The 19,544-nt window shown below is 33.3% G+C and overlaps 1 pseudogene; it reads left to right on the top strand.

Moving 5' to 3' along the window:
* Window positions 1-366: 366 nt before the first annotated feature.
* Window positions 367-466, top strand: LOC122126917 (annotated as a pseudogene).
* Window positions 467-19,544: the final 19,078 nt, after the last annotated feature.

Raw genomic sequence — 19,544 nt, 5'->3', positions numbered from 1 at the left:
TAAGCTGCAGAAGTTTAGAAGTAGCTCGTAAGGAAGGCTTACTTTGAATCCATTAACTCCACAAAGCTAACTCAGTTTATAAATAAGTACTTGAAAAACAATCACCTTTGGACCTAGCTATAAAGGCTTCAAAGTATGATCAAATTTAAAATGAAAAAGACTTAAAATAGTCATTGACAAAAAAATTGCAAATGTGAGCAATCGACCAAACAATATAAGCTTTTCCCAATATACACAGAATTTTAGAGAAGTAAGATCAATAACATTTTTAGGAACAATAAGGTTTCCTAGTTACAAACAGTCAACCAAGGATATATGCCTGTATAAAGATTGCATCAATAACTACTTAAATTTACAGGATACTACATGCTTCAGCAGGACTTTTACCCAAATTACTACAATATAGAGATTATCATGGCATTTGCACAAGGATGATATGAAAATTTGTGAATTATTCCATATTTTTCATTCTTGAGATGCAAGAAATGAAAAACAGTTATTAAAAATTGATTACAAAAATACAAGTCGTTATGTCGAAAAATGAACTTTACAACTTTGTGCGGGTGGAGGGGTAGCAGGGAGGATTGAGTGGGAGAGCAGGGGAAGGATGGGAATGGATGGGAAGGGTAAATACAGGAGGAGGCTACAATGCTTGATGAGAAATGTACTCATTATCTTGCCCATGTAATTGTAAACCCTCTGTACAGTATTTTCACAATAAAAAATTAAAAAAGGCAAATGTAACAATATATGTAATTCATTGAACTGAAAGTTAGTTTGACATCAGTGCGTTAAATCCTCACCTTAGAATGGCCTTTACATAGCATAATCTTTACAAAACATTTGAAATTGGATAACATTGTCATTTTATCCCAAAGAAATAAAATACTATAAGGACCTAGGAAAAAAAGGAATCTTAAACTTTTTCTATATGGAATGCTATCTGAAATAACACATTTATTAACGAACCTATATATTATAAAACAATGTATAATTCAAAGTATTATATCTAGGAGAGAATTAAATAGATTATGGACATTATACAAACAAAATACAGAGTATTTTAAAATATACTTTTTTCATACAAGCACCAGAACTATTTTTAGTTTCTGTACTACTCATTTCAACAGATAAGTTAAAGTGATTTCTGATTTAAAAATCACAAACCCTGCAGAAATCATTATAGATGTATACAAACAACTCTTGAATACATTTTGACATCAAAGTCAGGCAATTCATTGAAGAATACTATGGAATCCATGAATTTTTAAAGTAAGATATTGCTGTTGCTTTTTATTGTGAAAATATTTTGTACAGACACAAAGATGGATTGGCATTTTTGAAATTTAAGAATCTTAACCAAACCATTATGAGTTAGGAGAACAATTTTTACAGCCTTCCACAATTTAAAAGAGGTAGTGATACATATTTATCCTTTTGGCAATATTAAATGCAGTTTCTTCCAAGTTGTTCTTCAGACCTGGTTTGATATAATGCTTCAATAGAAGGCGATCCAGCATATCTTTGCTATTTCTATTCCAAGCGGTAAGATGCAAGGGAGTCAAGAGGACTTTAGTTTGGGCATTGGTATCTGCCTCAATGTGAACTAAGAAAGCAGCCACTCTGGTATTATTCAACATATAAGCACTGTGCAGGGGTGTCTAGCCATTCACAGTAATTGCATGAATATCTGCCTTGAGCCACCAACTCATGGACAATGTCTAAGTGCCCACTGGAGGCTTCCCGATGAAGAGAGGTATCTGCACTGTAGTAAGCCGATTATTTTCAGCAGCCCAAACAAAAATTTGTTTTAATACTTCTCCATTTTTTTTTGCGAATGATACCATTCCTCACTTTTTCAGCTTGTTCCTTGTCTTCATCAGAATTGCCTAACCAGAGACAGTGAGTACCAGTGGGAATGGGGAGCACATGTATTCCCTAATAGTTCACGTTGGTTGAACTGGTCAGAAAAATCCAGTGAATTTTCTACATCTGTTATTTCACCATGATTTTCTTTCTCTTTTTCCAATTTTACTATTGGAAATTATTCTAACTGGAGAGTAGGGAATTGATAGAGAGCAGAGGAAAGGTTTTCCTCCATATTCAAAGGTACAGACTGAAAATGGTACCAGTGGTGTCTTCATGTGCAGCTTATTATAGGAATGAGAAAATATGAAATAATGCCTCCTATGTAAATGATTTGGGAAATGGCAGAGCAGAAAGTGAAATGATGCAACCAAAAATATAAAAGCAAAATAAATTAGGATAATTATGGAGCAGTCACATTATCTATGAGAACCATGAAAGGGAGAGAGGAAGAGAGAGACAGATGTGCAATGACCATGCCTCTGATCAATTTATAGAGCAAACAATTTTATTTTTTAAAAGAGATGGAAATGGAATTTATGTATTTACTTGAATTTAGTAAATACATTTTTATTAGCCTACATAAAGAGACATAGCTTTGACCAAATTACAGACAAAAATCTAAATCCTTGATAATTCTAGTAACAGATCTGACTGAAATCAATTGAATCACACTTTTCCTGTAGAGTAAAGGAATAGGTCCAGGCTAGGAAAGCAGCTAGAGAAGACAGGCCGATTGTATCTGTGACAAAACTTTGTGGAAAATGGTATCAAGGATTAATTACTGGTGATCCACTTGCACTGGAAGTGTGAATCTGAACTATTGCTTGCTGATTCTGAACTATTGCTTTAATAATTATAAGTTCCAAGAAGAAAAGGTGAGATTTAATTGATAGCAAAGGATTAGTAATTCACTTTGACTTCTCATTAAGCACCTTCAATCATCAAAATCACATGAAGACAATAGACAGGCCTACTTTTTTTAGATGAAAACAAGTATCTTTAAAAACAAGGTAATTAAGTATTCCTACAAAGGACTTCTATTTTACTACCGCATTATATAGTTTTTTCTAATGTTGGGTAACAAATAATGGATCTATTAGAAAGCTCTTACAGCTCATATGTTCAATAGTGAGTTCTCTTATATTATACCATGGTATTTTTGTTTATGGTTTTAAGAAGAAATTTACTAGCTTAAATTTCTGACAAGACAATATCATCACTGTACAACTTGCTTCTATACTCTAAGTTTTAAATTACTATCTAATATGAGTATTAGATAGCTATAGAGGAAAAACTAGAAGCCACACTCGTGGCTCATGTGTTTATCCTAGCTAATCAGAAAGACGAAACTGAGGATTGTGGTTTGAAACCAAACCAAACAAAAAAAAGTCCATTAAATTCTGATTTGAAAGTAACCAGCAAAAGCTAGAAATGGAGCTGTGGGACAAGCAGTAAAATTCTAGGCTTGAGAAAACTACAACAAAAAATCAACAAATTCTGGGACAGAGCCAGGCCATGAGTTCAAGCCTAGTATTAGCACCAAACAAATTAATTAATTAATTAATTAATTAAAATAAATTAAGTGGTCACATGTGGCAAGGCAAGTAAAATGTAACACCCATGGTGACTGGATTGTGTATTATTTTGTAATAAGGCAAATTAACGTTTGTCCTAATCACTAAAACTTTATTTGTACTTTTTTGTACTAAACCCTGAATTTAGCATGCAAGTATATGTGTGTACATGTGCACACATGTGTTTATGTGTATATGTGTGCGTGTGCTGTTGCAATGTTGCTTGCCAATGTGGACAAGGTGAGGCTCAAAAGAGCTAACTGTGTTGCAATGTTTTTATTTATCAGTGTTCTGTCATGTCATTTCTGTGGAACCACCCTTCTGTACATTTTATTTGTCAAATAATAACATCATCATAATCAAAGCATATACAAAATTAAGTTAGATAAAAGAGACCACTTTCAGCTCTTATTATATGTTAGGTAAGAAGAAACAGATATAATTAGGTAGTAAGTTATTGCTGTAAGATGACTGTCAGTACAAAATATGTATTTGACCTCTTAAATTGGTTATACTTTTAAGATATACTCATGGAGTGAGTTTCACTGACTTGACCAAACAGGTATTACACTCTGGTTATTCACAAGATGAATAAACTCTTTCCGGATTTCTGTTGAAAATAACTTTCTTTGTAACATCATATCTATTCTCACTAAGATAATCAACCCTGTATTTATTAGGTTTGAATATCCCATCATATTGACTGAAAACCAGTATTGTGGATATGCTTGCGAGATATACCTTTCAAAACAAACAAACAAAAAGCATGTGTCACCTCCAGATTGTGGATGCATTTGAAGTTGTTTTGTACATGCAATGGGATCTTCACTAATGGCTCTTTCGTGGAAGTAACTATCACAACTTTAACAAATAAGGCTTTTCGAATATCTTTTCCAATATAAATAACAACCCCGAGAGCGTCTTGTAATTTCTGAAAAGCCTTTGAATATTTTCAGTATTATTTCAGTTCATTGACTATAGAGCTATAGACATTTCTGAAATAAATATTAAGATATGAAGATGTAAGTGGGTATATAGGCTTTTTATGCAATAGAATATTATGAAATATTATGAAATAGAATAAAAGGATATAAGTGAATTTGGTAAGCTAATTATTAGTATAACTTTGTTTTCTAGTAACAGTTTTTTTTTCTTATTTTTGGGTCTGGTCGTGGAGCCTTGAACTCTGGGCCTGGGCACTGTCCCTCCGCTCTTCAGCTCAAGGCTAGTGCTCTACCGCTTGAGCCACAGCGCCACTTCCGGCTTTTTCCTTTTTGCTTATGTGGTGCTGAGGAATCGAACCCAGGGACTCATGCATGCAAGGCAAGCACCCTACCACTGAGCCACCTTCCCAGCCCCAGTAACAGTTTTTTGAATGTAGATGATGCAGTTAAATTATTTCCTTTGTGGCTCTGTACTTCAGTTAGTTTTATAATGTTGATAATTATAAGATTGAATTTGTAGAAAAATAAAGGTATTTGAAAATGATGGATTAATCTTGTGTTTTCTTTCCTACTCCCAAGAAAATGAGTTATTTTCAATTGTTAATATTTTATCATTGAATCTTTAATATCACAAGAAATTTTGAAAAACATGCAGTAGTATTGATGTCTTTTTAAACCAATTGTATTCACAAGTTGGAGAGTCTTTAATTCATGCTTAGGTCTTGGTGTCCATGATTTTTAACCTCTCGTTCCTAACATTAATGATAGGTAAGACTGCATTTTTGGGTATATGAAAGGTAAATATTCATCTGGGGTCAAAGGTGATTTTTATATCAGTCTTGCTTTAATAACATTTTAAAGTAAAACATTTCTCTCAAAATGTTGGGTATAAAAAGCAATCAAAATACCTCTAATGGTAAACAACTTATGTGAGCTACAATGTGGAAATGATTGGTCTATAAGACCTGCAATCTGTTTCCATCAGGAATTGGGGAGATTATTCTTTCAGTATGACTGCAATGTAGTGTTGTTATGGGATAGAATATAATTTCTACAATTTTGAGCTAGAAATCAAGAATGTTATAGTTTAGCAGTTCCTTTCACCAGGGAGGTATAAATTGATTATGAACTTGCATATTGCAGTTACCTATTTCCTTTTTTTTTTTTTTTTTTGGTTGGTCTTGGCACTTGAACTCTGGGCTTGAGTACTGTCCCTGCACTCTTCCGCTCAAGTCAAGCACTGTACCGCTTGAGCTACAGTGCCACTTCTGGTTTATTAGCAGTTTATTATAGATAAGAATCTCTCGGACTTTCCTGACTGGGCTGTCTTTGAACCGCGTTCCTCAGATCTCAGCCTTCTGAGTAGCTACGATTACAGGTCTAGCCACCGACATCCCGCTTAGTTTCCTATTTTCTAACAAAGATAAAGTGACATATTATTAAAGTGTGGACAATAATTCTGGGAAATTTTCCTAGAATTAGTGGACTAAGTACTGGTATTTTAGTCACAAAATAGAATGAAGTTATTTGATATGGTGGGAATGGGCCGCAGGCTAAGATTTACCATTTGTGAAATGTTGTACTAGTAATTCCAACTCTGAAGACTTCAATATCATCATCTGAGAATTAGAAACAGAAGTAGTTCTACTTTATGGGATTATTGTGAAGATTAAATTAGATACCATAGGTAACGTACTTGGAAAAACAATCAGCATTTGATCCTTTCTACCTGTTATTTTATCATGTGATGAATTCTAACATTTTTACTGTGATTTTTATATTGTTTCTCTTTAGGATATGCAATGTGATGTATTGACATTCATTTTGTTGGTCACTTTTCTGTCATTTTGAGGAAAATAACTGCAAAGAAAATTTCTGAGAAGGAAACTATTATTTTGACTCATGATTTAAGAGAACACAGTTTAAGGTTCAGATGTCTCCACTGTTTTTTTTTGGGGGGGGTCCGGTCGTGGGGCCTGAACACTGGGCCTGGGTGATGTCCCTCAGCTGTTCAGCTCAAGGCTAGCTCTCTACCACTTGAAACACAGCACCACTTCTTGCTTTTTATTTTTGCTTATGTGGTGCTGAGGAATCGAACCCAGGGCCTCAGGCCTGCAAGGCAAGTTCTCTACCACTGAGCCACCTTCCCAGCCCCGTCTCCATTGTTTTTAATTATATTTTTATTAAATAGTTGTATGAAGGAATTTCCATTCAACAAATCAGTTTATAAGTACAATGGATCTTTACGTAACTTTCCAATACCCTTCCAAACCTCACCCCACTTTCATTGCTTCTAGTTTCTGCATTGAATATTATACCTTCCCTCTCTTCATCCATAACTCTCTTTATTCCTTCCCTTTGACTTCTGCTCATATCTTCCAAATGATAGTTTCTTGGTATTCACTTTGTTGGAATAAAAGTTCAATTTTATAAGAAATTACACTTTTAAATACTCGTCTGCAAAGAGCATGCTTTGGTTAATACTGTTGTGTAAACTTGCATAAAGTCCTATGTTCAAAATATGCGGCAGAACATGGGTCCTTCGTGTGTCTGGCTCTGACTTAGTTTACTTAACATATTTTTAGATCTATCTATTTCTTTGCAAATTACGTAACAGTCTTCATAATGGATGGGTGCAATCCAATTGTGTATATGTGCCCCACTTTCTCCAACCATCCCTCCACCATAAGACATCTGGTCTGTTTTCATAACTTGGCTAAGGTAAATAGTGCAGCAGTCAACATGGTTGTGGAAGTGATTTTCTGTATCTTTTGGAAGAATTCATCACTATCTTTCTGGGAGCAATCCTCTAGACAATTTTCCAGAATAAGCACATCCCTCCTTTCATCTCCATCACAACGTTTTGGAAGGCCTCAAAAACACACTACCCCCTACAGTCTCAATAAGCTAAAACCACACTGGGCCCATATTCTTTCAATACATTTTTTTTCATGATTATACACATAATTTACTGAGAACCTTCTACATACTTTTCTAATGTGGGAATGAGGGACATGACAATAGAGTAAAAGTAAGAAAATTTCAATTTAATTAGCTATTATAATATTTAAAAACATTTTCAGCTCTAACTCATAGCCTCACTTACTATTATTTTAATCTTTATTTGAGTACTTCATCAATCCCCTAAATTATAACAGGTGCGTTAAATACAAAAGCAAAAATTGTGGTTTGATTTTGATACTCATGTGTGAGGACGCACAATATGGGCAAATAGATAGATTGGAATTAATACCCATTATCCATTATGTTAAATTAAGATGGTTTTCCCAAACTGATTCTCGCAATTCATATTCCATTAAACAACAAGAAACTTGTGACAATTCCCTTTGTTTTGCTCCTTAATAACTTTTGTTTCCATTTTATTTTACAACGAAGGTTGATATTTCATAAATCTACTGTAGATACAAAGATACGATAAAATATTTCTGTCTGTATGCATTGATATATACATACACACATCTATTACACAGGTTGTAATGATAATTTATAACTTCTGTAACTACATGATTTACTAAACTATTTAAAAAATAGACAGCTTATGTCTGGAATCCTGGTTACTCAGGAGGATGAGATCTGACCATCATGGTTTGAAGCCATTTTGGCAAGAAAGTCCATGAGCCTCTTATCTCCAAACAACAAACAGAAAATCAGAATTGGAACTGTGGCTCAAAGTAATAGAGTGGTAGCCTTGAGAGATAAAGCTCAGGGCATCACACAGGCTCTTAGTTCAAGAACTACAATCTAGCCAAAAATCTAATTTACACCTGTGTAAGTAGAATATTTCCATCACCCAAATGCATATCCATACTCATTTGCAAGATAACTCTGTTATGTCTGGAGTTCCACACAACATTATAGCTTAAGTAGAAGGGATCACAACATGGGTTCACTCTATCTCTCTCATGGTTTTTTTTCTCCACTGAAATACTCAAAATCTTACAATCATTCCAATTATTTAAAGTTATAGCTTTTTTCTTCATTATGCCTAATAGAGTTTGCATTGAGTGTCTTGTGTCTCCTAAATGGGTGTTCTTAACACTTTGTCATGCCCCAGCCCTAAATTACCCTGATTATTTTTCAGATAGATTCTGGCTTCCTCCTTGTGTATGATCTTGGGCTCATTCCACTTTATGTTATTCTTCCTGGAATTTAGAATAACAGGTGCATGGCATGGCTTTGTGTACAGATCTTTCTGTCCAGTCTGGGCTTTAACCACTGTCCTCACAACAGTAGACTCCCATGTAGTCAGGATTCTCAAAAGCTTATCATAGCTGATTTTAAAAAAAAATCATTGCATTTCCTGCAGGTTTTTAAGTACTGAATTAATTTGTGTTTTCTTCAGTTGTTTTGTTTCATTTGAATGTATGTGTTGAGTTGTTCCAAACTTTCCTTTTGTTTTTTTCACTCACTTTCTTACCTAAGTGCTGAGAAACCAATTCTTTCTCAAAATAGTCAAAGTGAACATTATTTATTCCAAAGCAATTTCAGTAATATTTAAATACCTTCATAGATATGAATGTTATACGAATGCTAAGTGCTGAGAATGGTCTTTTTATTTTCACAGCAGTCTTTGGCATACACAGACAGATCATGAAATATACGAAGATAATAAAACTACTCATGCTTGCCAGGAGGAGAAAATCCTATTATTAATTGTTTGACAAAGGCTTCCCTTCTCGTGAAAGAAATACGCTGTTTGATGCAGAATTTCACAAAATCATATAGCTAGGAAGAACCTAAACAATCATCTAATACTACAGATTTGAGGGAGATGAATTGCCCTCCTGAATAATTTACTTTTGGGTCATATAAAAGCAGGCTTGCAAAAAGAGAATAGACTTTAGAGAAACATGATCAGTTGTATGTAAATAGCTGCTTAGCTGATTTTGTTAATTTGTGAACCAATACATGGCAATAGGGTACAACAAGGTAAAAAAAATTAAAGAAGGTAGCATTGAAATACTCATTGGTGTGTTTGTGTGTTCACGCACACGTGTGTATGCACACGCATATTTGCAGGAGCTCATGCATGTATTCATCATTCCTGAAGCTTGATAGTGCCTGGGCACTATCCCTAAGCTTCTGTGCCCAAGGATAGTGTTTTACCACTCGAGCCATTGCTGTTTTCTGATGTTTTGGAGATAATCACATGTATTTTCATGATTGGACTGGCTTTGAACAGTGGTCTTCAGATCTCAGCCTCCTGAGTAGCTAGCTAAGCTGTTTCAGCCTCTGAGTAGCTAGTTAAAGTTCTGACTGTCCTTTATGCTTCACTGCTCTTTTATTCTTTTCCTGAGGTAATCACAAGCCTAACTCATATATATGTCGAGTTTTTTAAAAATACTGCTACTGCTTGGCACCAGGGGCTCCCATCTTTACTCTTAACTACTTAGGAGGCTTGAGAACAGAACCCAAGCCAAACGTTTAGTGGACTTCCTTCTCAGTCTATAGCTGGGTGCACTGGATCATTTCCACGATCCTGCACTATCTAGAGGCAAAGATTGGAAGGACTGCAGAATCCAGGCCAGCCAAGGTAGTCAGCTAGACAAGTTGGTGTGCAACTCTGATGCCATTGATGATGGAAGGCTAAAAGGACAGATCAGGTGCATGTTCTTGTGGAAAGGGAACCCCTATCCTATAATTAACCACTGATATGACGCCAGCCTAGCAAGAACAATACTCCAAGTTGAAATCCCCACAGTTACCCACAACCAAAATAGGTAAATACATTAACATCCCACAACTTAGTACAATCTGTTCTTTGTTTTAATATCATCTTTATCTGATTATCATATGATGTGACAGAATAGTTTCTTCATTATCTTAAGATATATTTTAAAAGACCTAGAGAATTCTTTCTCACTTATTAAGTGCAAACGAATGGCAATTCATCTCATTTGTTACATATTTGACTACCACTATAAATTCATCTTATGATTTTTATTATTAGTAATATATTCTGCTTTATTACTTTACTTGTAACATTTATAAACTTTTTGCTTCTCTGCTGAAGTTTAAGTATTTAAATAGTATCATCAAAGTATATTCATTGGGTTCCTAGGACAGTTTTTTACAAAGTTTTTAACCAATGGCTTCTAAGAATTCTTAATTAGTATATTATTTAACTTATTTTTAATTTCAATTTAATTTTATTGTAAAGGTAATGTACAAAGTGGTTACAGTAACATAAGTAAGGTAATGAGTACATTTTTTAATGGAAGGAACATTCTTATCCCCTCCATCGATTTTCTTGTACACTCAAAAAAAGAAATACTGATACTTTAGCTGGTGCTATTGATCAATGGGTACTTTTGCTTTCTTTGTTCATGCATTTTTTATTATAAAATTGATATACAGAGGGTTTACAGTTTCTTCAGTCAACTAAAGAATGCAATTCATTTCATTTTCTAAATTTCAAATTTTGAACTTAATTATTTTCTTTTGTTTCTTTAGAGTAATTCTTTTTTCAGAGCCGAAGGATTAGTTAATTCAATTTTGCATGAGTTTTACAATGTAAATTATTTAGACACATATATTTTGCTTTTAAAATATTTAACATGAATATTTAAAAATTATTTTCTTAATTTTTATATGGTTGGTGAATTTAAATAATTTTAATTTCTTATAGTTTTAAACATATTTGTCCTTACTGTGTTTCCAAGAAGTACATACTTTATTAAGAAGGCTTCATTACCTGGTCACTTTTTGGAAATATTTGTACTTGAATTAAAAAAATGTTTGAGCAGGGAATGGTGATTTGTGGCTTCCATTTTCTAGCTATGGTGGGAAATATAAGCAGGGTTTGTGATTCGGGAGAGGCTTTGAAATGATGAGACCTTTATTATAAAAGTATCCAGAGTGAAATGATTAGAAATATAGCCATCTCTAGCGAGACATAGAGCATCTGGTTATCATATTCTAAATCTTGAGTTAAAATACCAGTAACATCAATCTTTTGTCAAAATAAAAGTATACATGTTTCAAAATGTTTATTATTTAAAACTTGTTTGCAAAGGTTCTCGTGTCTTCTATTTCTTAATTTTCAATTTAATTGACCTATAAGAATCCAAGTATATTGTGAGTATTTTATTTCTAGTAAACTTTTAAATAGTATGAGCAATAATATGATTTCATATTAACATATTTTTACTATTTGTGATAATTACCTCTGTTTAATATGATAATATCAATATTCCAAATGTGTGTATGTTGTGTGTGTGTGTGTGTGTGTGTGTGTGTGTGTGTGTGTGTGTGTGTTAATGTGGATTTTTTTGTGTGTGTGCTTTGGGTGTACTTTGTAATGTTTGGGCGATCACACCATTGCTTCACACATGCTATGCCAATGTTTTACCATTGGGCTATAGTGTTTTAAATTATGACTTTTAAATTTTCATTTCCTATTACTTCAAAATCATATATGATAAAATATGATCCATCTTCAATCCACGTTAGCAATTTTTATTGTTATTTTATTGTTATTTACAATATTTCTACTGCCTTTCCACTTCCAAACTCTTGTGTTTGTTATTGATAAAGGTTTATTTTGCTTCTTTTCTCTCTTCATTCTTTTTCCCTTTAGAATTTACCTACCCTTTCTTTTATTTCTTTGGAAATTAATTATCATCTTCCTATTACAATTTCTTTACATTGTAACAGGTTTATACAATGCTTTATTTTCTATTTTTCCCATGTTCTCTGATTCTCAGTCAAAACTATTAGGTGGATTAAAACGAAACTTGATTCAGGACACCTTATATTCCTCTTTCTCTTCTCTGAAGTCTTTCTGTTTTTTGAAACACAGTACCAATGACCTACAGCTCCTATGTGGTCCATCATTCTATCCCCTCTCACTCTCTTCTGCTGTGCATCGTTATCTAAATCTTAACTCATTCCTAAATTAATTTTAGAAAACAAATATAGTCTTAGAGCAAACTAGCCTTGGAATAGATTTCTTAATTTTTTTGAAAGTACAAAAGAATTGATAATCCTTTGCATTGGAAATCATTTTAAAATGTTTATCACTTATTATAATTCATATACCAAGCAAGAATAATTTTATATAATCATTACAAATATCATTTTATTACTACTATAGACTATAATTAAAGTCCAATCCCAATCTATTACCCAAATCTCATTATTCTTAATTCCTAATCCTCACCTAAATATCTTAAACAATCTAAATAGTCTTGTCTTTAACCTAGACATAAATATTTTATACTTTTACTTAACATTTTCCAGGGGCATGTATTCATGTTTCTAAGAAATGTTCACAGCAGTTAAAATTTGCTTTTGTGAAATTAATGTGATACATTTTGTTGTTGTTGTTGTTTGCAAGACTTTGGCATTGTCCCCAATGTTTTTATGCTTAAGGACAGCACTCCACAACTGGAAGCACAGAGCTAATTCCTGTTTTTAGTGATTAAATGGAGATAAGACTCTAACAAGTACTTTTCTGTCTGGGCTAGTTTCGAACACAATTCTAGGATCTCAGCACCCAGAATAGCTCGAATTATAAGCGTGTCACTGGCACTTGGTTTGATGTATTTTTTAAATTTTAATTATGTTTTAAGATGTATCTTTCACTATAATGTACATCATTCTACACAGAAATTTAAATATATGTACATATTTCTGATGACAAATAATCTCTAAAAATCTATATCGTTCTGCACATAACGTATATATAGATATATATGTATATGTATTTCTGAAGACAGACTCCCTCTAAAATTTTTATGCTACTATTTTGACCTTTTACGTTTCAAAGATATACAGTCTTTTTCTCAAAGTTCCTGAGAATAAAATAACTAATACTTGATTTGAAAGTAGAGATTATTACTTTAAAGGAAATTTTAGATATACACATGATATTGTAGTAACATTTAGAGTATATCACTTGAAAAAATTCTGTTCAAACTCTTAAATATTTGTGTGTAGTGACGGAGAGAGAAGTTAATTCATACTGGTTAGGAATTTGTAATGCTTCAAAAATCTATTCCATAATTTGTTAAAAGCACATAGTCAAGTTACCTGATATGGTTTAGTTTTTTTTAGTTTCTTTATTTGTTCAAAATTTTAATATGGATGCATGCACAGTGGTAACATTAAAATTATTAATCAAAAGACAAATAATAGCAACGTCATAGACACATACCAGACTTTCAATAATTAGCACTTATGATGCTAATAATAATTTTGGTGAGGATGATGACCACAGTGTAGCCTGATGATGACTTATTTTTATTTCTGCATGAAAAAAAATTGTGATTTTAAACCAACAAACTGAACTTGACTCTTTTCTTATTTGTAAGGTAAGATGGAAAATGTAAGGACTCTTCACTTTTCTTTTTTCTTGCTCTAGAATTCAACAAATTCATTCTTCAATATTTCTGGTAGATTATATCCATTTACAGATGAGAAATGTAATGCCAACAGTCAATGGAGTGAGTAATTAATGATACTAGAATTTGTGTCTGAGATATTCACTCTGTGTGCTTACATGGAGCAGTAATTTGGTGACGGAGAGGAACAATATGAAAAGTCTATGGGGAAAAAGCATAATATGTAAGCAGTTGTTTTAGGACAAAGTGACCAATGATGAGTATTTGAAACAGGCCAGTTTCAGTTGCATAAAAAGGAGTACATAGAAATTATATTAGTGACAGAAACAGAAAATCTTGATCATTCATCTTATCTAACAGACGGAAGTAGAAGGATAAGAAGAAATCTAAAGTGCTTCCACGTCTCTGGATGGCAACCATGTTAGTAATATTCTTGGTGATAATGACTACAGGTGGAAATGATGGATTTAGAGGAAAAAACTCTCTGATAGTTCTAAAATTTATGTTAAACAGATGCATGGATAAGTCTTTTTAGACATCATTAAAATATCCACGACCAAAAACTGATTTAGAGAGGTAAACAAGGGAACAAATTGTCAGGAAGATACTGAAGGAAATATGCTATTTGCATTTGAAAACTAAAAGGACATAGACAAGTTCAATAAGAACAGTGTTTTTGTGAAAGTCATATTAATAAAATTTTGAGATATGAATGTGAAGCCATAAAATTCTGGATCCATGAATTCAACAGATTCTGTTGATTTAAAATATTGAGAACAAATTCTTTTATCCTGACCTTAGAAGAATTATACAGATATAACTGTCATGATCTTTACTTAGAGGAATTCTGTGAATATTTTTGAAGAGTTTGTTTAGCCAGGTGATTATAGATTGATCTACAGCACAGATAAGACTAATTTGTCTACAGTTTCAATGAGTGACCCATGTATCCATTCAGTTTGGGATTTTATTGAAATATCTTTAGATATGTTTGGATATTATATCAGCCTATTCATTATAAATGTAGGACAAGTAACACTGATGTTACTGATGTTACTGAACAGTCCTCGAATTGATTCTTCTTTAGAATAGAAAATGCCTGATTGACACATCATAACTGACATATATTCTATTTAAATCTAGTTCTTGTTAGGGATATCTCCATGCTGAAATAACCCTGTCAATCAACATGCCACAAATTCTTATATGTAGGAAGTACTCTTATAAACTTTAAATGTTTATTGAATGGGAGAGTTCAGACATTACCCTCACCACTAGGATTAAATGCCTAAAAAGATAAGACATTTTTCTTTAATGCCTTTCTTTCATTTTCTCATCCATATTTGCAATAGGGAAGGATTCTGATGTAACAATAATAAAATGGTGACTTGTATTAACACAGTATCTAAGATCTACTGTTAATTCGGATACTTACTAATAAGGTCCAGGTTTTGTGGATATTTATATTTCTCCTGGGTAAACTAATGAGCTCCAAGAAAATGTCCCTAAGGAGCCTTTCAATTCTAATATCACTGTTTGTCTCAAAATGCTTTAAATTCTACGCCCTCTAATGTGAGCATAGGGTTATAATGTGGAACTATTCTCCTCAGAGAGTGAGTACTACCCTATTGCTTAACATGTACAAAGTACCTTCATACATAGACTGGGCATGTGCAAACAAAAAGTGGTAGTTGAACAATGTTCTTAGCAGTTTTTACAGATGAAATGGAAATAGAGCAACCATGAACTCAAAAGGAATGTGCAAAAAAAGACAAAGGCACAAAGTAGAATGTGACAAGGAAATGTTGAAGTATAATTTCAAATAATCTGCTCATGTGTGAGGGTGTGTTCAAAGCACAACTTCAGAAAATGTAGTTGGATATCTTGGGAGAAAAAACTACTTTAAACTATTCTGGGATAATTGTACAATTAGAAGCCCCTTAGTCTACCTCTAATCAGCCACAACATCATCAACTTAGGTACTATTTTCCAAGTGCAAAGTGAGAAAAAGAGGGCTCATCACAGTTAGTGTTCAGGTTGAAGTAATGGCAATCACATACCTTTTCTTATGTCTTCATTTATTTAGGAGCATTAAAGTAGGAAAAAGCCAAGTAAACATTTTGCATGTACCTAAATTAAGTGCGACATATTATATTGGTCTCTTTTTAACTTGGAAGTAATAGATTATGTCTTTTATACTCTAATTTGGGACAATGATCTGCTGTCAGTTATTTTCTTCTCTTCCCCTTCTTTTGCCCTTCCACTTACATAATTATTATTTAAAGAGACATACCTGAGCTTGCATTTCTAAATTCTTCAAAATTATCTCAACTACTTCATACTTCTGGCAACCTCTTATGTCTTTCTCAAGGGAATATTTTATCACTACCATTTTTATTCTATATGATATTGGATATCTTCCTGTCTAATTCAGTGCAAGATATAGATAGACTCATTCAGATATCTCAACACCTGCCACCATAAAATCCTGACTTAGAAATCATGATTTTAGAATGTCTGGGGAAGTGGCATCTGTCATTTTTGAATGTCCCTAAGTGATACTTACATGCAATCATGTTTTAAACCAATATGCCACTCAGTTGATGAACGAATTGACAAAATGTGATACACACACATACACACACACACACACACACACACGCAGGCACACACGCACACACACACATGGTGGAATTCTATGCTTCTAAGTCATAAGGAAATGGAAAGACTTGGAAATATCCTACTAAGTAAAATAAGCAAGACATAAAGAGATTCCATGGTTTCTCTCATTTGTAATAAGTAGGAAATGTCTAGGATAGTCCTAGCAGATGAGCCGAATGTCTCAATAGTTATGTATATATGACCATATAAGATAATGCTGAGCAAAATAAACTCCTAGATATGGAAACAGAGGTTTTTCTTCGTGGTTGTTGTTTTTGATGTACAATGTGATTTCTTTTTCTTTGTGTTTACCCCTATGGTTTATCCCCTACTATATTTGATTTTGGGATCCTGTGTATTGTATATATATATATCTTAATTTGGCAAGAGAAGAGGAACAACAAAATGACGAGACAAAGGGCAAAAGACAAACCAGTGCAATAGCAATACTCACAAGACTTGTTGGAAATTTACATTACAACTTGTAAGGGGTATTGGGGTAAAGGAAAATATGAGAAAAATGAGGGAGGAGGTAAAAAGTTCGACATGCTATATATTTACTATCTTACAATTACTGCAACCACTTCTATATATCACCTTGACAATAAAATTAAATTAAAAAATAAGCTACATAAAATATAATTTCACTATATTGGTATAGTAAATATTATTCTATGTGGATTACCTTTTTAAAAAATGAACGCTATTTGTCTTATAATTTGTATTAATTACCCCTTTCTTTATCAGATGGTCATCAACTTGAATGTTATCAAACTATACAAATTTTTCAGAATATACTTGCCATTATTTTGGAAAAAACACATTATTTTAGTATTGTCATACTAAAACAGAAAACAGTTCAATTCTATGGAAACTCCTAACTTTTAACACTGACTAATTGTTAAGAGGACAGAATATATATTTTTCAACATTCCTGTAACTACTAAGTACTCATTTTCAAATTCTGAACATGCCGAACCAGAGACATTCAAAACAGTACCTGTTTGCATTTTATTCTGCAATTGATGCAGTTTCCAGTGTGGGGGGTACATATTTAAAAGTCAACAGAAAAAATAGCCACATTCTGGTAGAAGATAAAACTATGAAGTATCTATAATAAATTCCTCAAGTGTAAACATATGTTCATCAGAGTAAGCTATTATTTCTATGACCATCAATCCTAAGTTTTTATGCTGTAAATTCATCCTAGCCCAACAGTTTCCAACTTGTAAGGTGGACCTTAAAATTCCCTAAATTCACATCAGGACTAGCTTATCATTATTGTGAAAAAATACTACACTTCTTCTAATGTGATGCTCTTCCTATTGGGGAAAGAACACTACACTAAACTTTGCTGCATCATTTTCCCCCCAGTGGTATTCTTGAGATCAAAACACTTGCAAATATTATTTATAGCTATATTTTTATCTATCACAGATATTCAGGAGATCTGAATACCTGAATATGAAGATCTGAAGCTTATGGTTCAAAGCCCACACAGGCAGGAAGGTTCCTTAGATTCTTATCTCCAATAAACTGCTCACGAAAAGCCAGACACAAGTGGCACTGTTGTTCAAGTGGAAGAGCAGTAGCCTTGAGCAAAAACAGGCTCAGGGATAGTACCCAGGCCCAGAATTTAAGCCCGAGGATAAAGCAAACAACAAAACCAAAATAAAAACAAACCCCAAACCTAGCATTTTTCTCATCGTATACAGAGGTATGTAATTAAGAAAATTTCTTCCTGTGTTATATATAGGTAGAAGAAAAAGGATGTCACACAATTACTCTATTCATACCATGGTGCACCAAAGTCTCAAAAAATTCCTCTTTTTCTAAATTTATAAATTAATGTCATAAATTTGTTAACAACTTTGTATAGATTATTCTCATTATCATGTTACACAGGAACTGTTGCAATTATCTATTAACTAAGTTCTAATTATAGCTCACTTGAAAGAATATGTTAGGCAAATAGAATGCCAGAATCATTTGTGAATTTGTGAATTAAATCTTCTATCGTATAGAATATGAAATTCAATATGAAATAGAATATGAAATTACAAAAAAATTACAAACAAAAATATTTATTTTAAATCTAAATTCTAATTTAGACAGGTCTACAAAGTCCTACATTAGATGAACTTCGCTATTTCCCCAGGCTTAAGCTTTTGTAATCCTTCATCATTTCTTTGGAATTCAACAGAATGATGCTTACTTTTTCAATTTTTTTTTTAAATTTTATTTTATTTTATTTGAGAACATACTGTACAGAGGGGTTACAATTACATGGGCAGGATAATGCATACATTTCTTACCAAGCATTGCAGCCTCCTCCTTTGTTTACCCTTCACCTCCCTTCCCAGCCTCCACCCTCCTCCCCACCCAATCATACCCCCCTCCCCCCTCCCACACCGACATTGTAAAGCTGGTTTTGACATGACATTTTGTACTTCTCATTGTTGCAACAGGTCCACCTGAATCCTTAAACGACTTGTTTGTCCCCGTCTCCTCCACATGTTATACTGACATCAAATATAGTGAAAGCGGGGGTTACACTGTTGGGGAGGGACATACAAAGCAACAAAGAAATAATCTTATAAATGCGTTAGACACACATGCATGAAAGAAACAAAAACATTAAAATACATATTTGAGGGTTCGTTTTCCTAACATCACATTCTCTGACTTTTTCTGCTTGACTCATACCTATACTAGATATTGCAAATAAGGGAAACCATGGGACCTATGTTTCTTTGGGCCTGGCTTACTTCACTTAATATAATTTTTTCCAAGCCTTTCCATTTCCTAACAAATGGGGAAATGTCATTCTTTCTGATGGAGGCATAGAATTCCATTGTGTATATATACCACATTTTCTTGATCCATTCATCTACTGAGGGGCATCTGGGTTGGTTCCATATCTTAGCTATGGTAAATAATGCTGCAATAAACATAGTTGTGCTGGTAGCTTTAGTGTGGTCTTTTTTGTAAACATTAGGGTAAATGCCCAAAAGTGGGATTGCTGGGTCATAGGGGAGTTCTTTGTGAAGTCTTTTGAGGAACCTCCATACTGCTTTCCAAAGTGGTTGAACAAGTTTACATTCCCACCAACAATGAATCTTGAGCTCTTT

This window comes from Dipodomys spectabilis, unplaced genomic scaffold, assembly GCF_019054845.1.
Source record: "Dipodomys spectabilis isolate Male_0828 unplaced genomic scaffold, ASM1905484v1 ptg000290l, whole genome shotgun sequence".
NCBI classification, from domain to species: domain Eukaryota; kingdom Metazoa; phylum Chordata; class Mammalia; order Rodentia; family Heteromyidae; genus Dipodomys; species Dipodomys spectabilis.
Note: the sequence above shows the minus strand (reverse complement) of the source record. Positions and strands in the feature narration are given on the sequence as shown.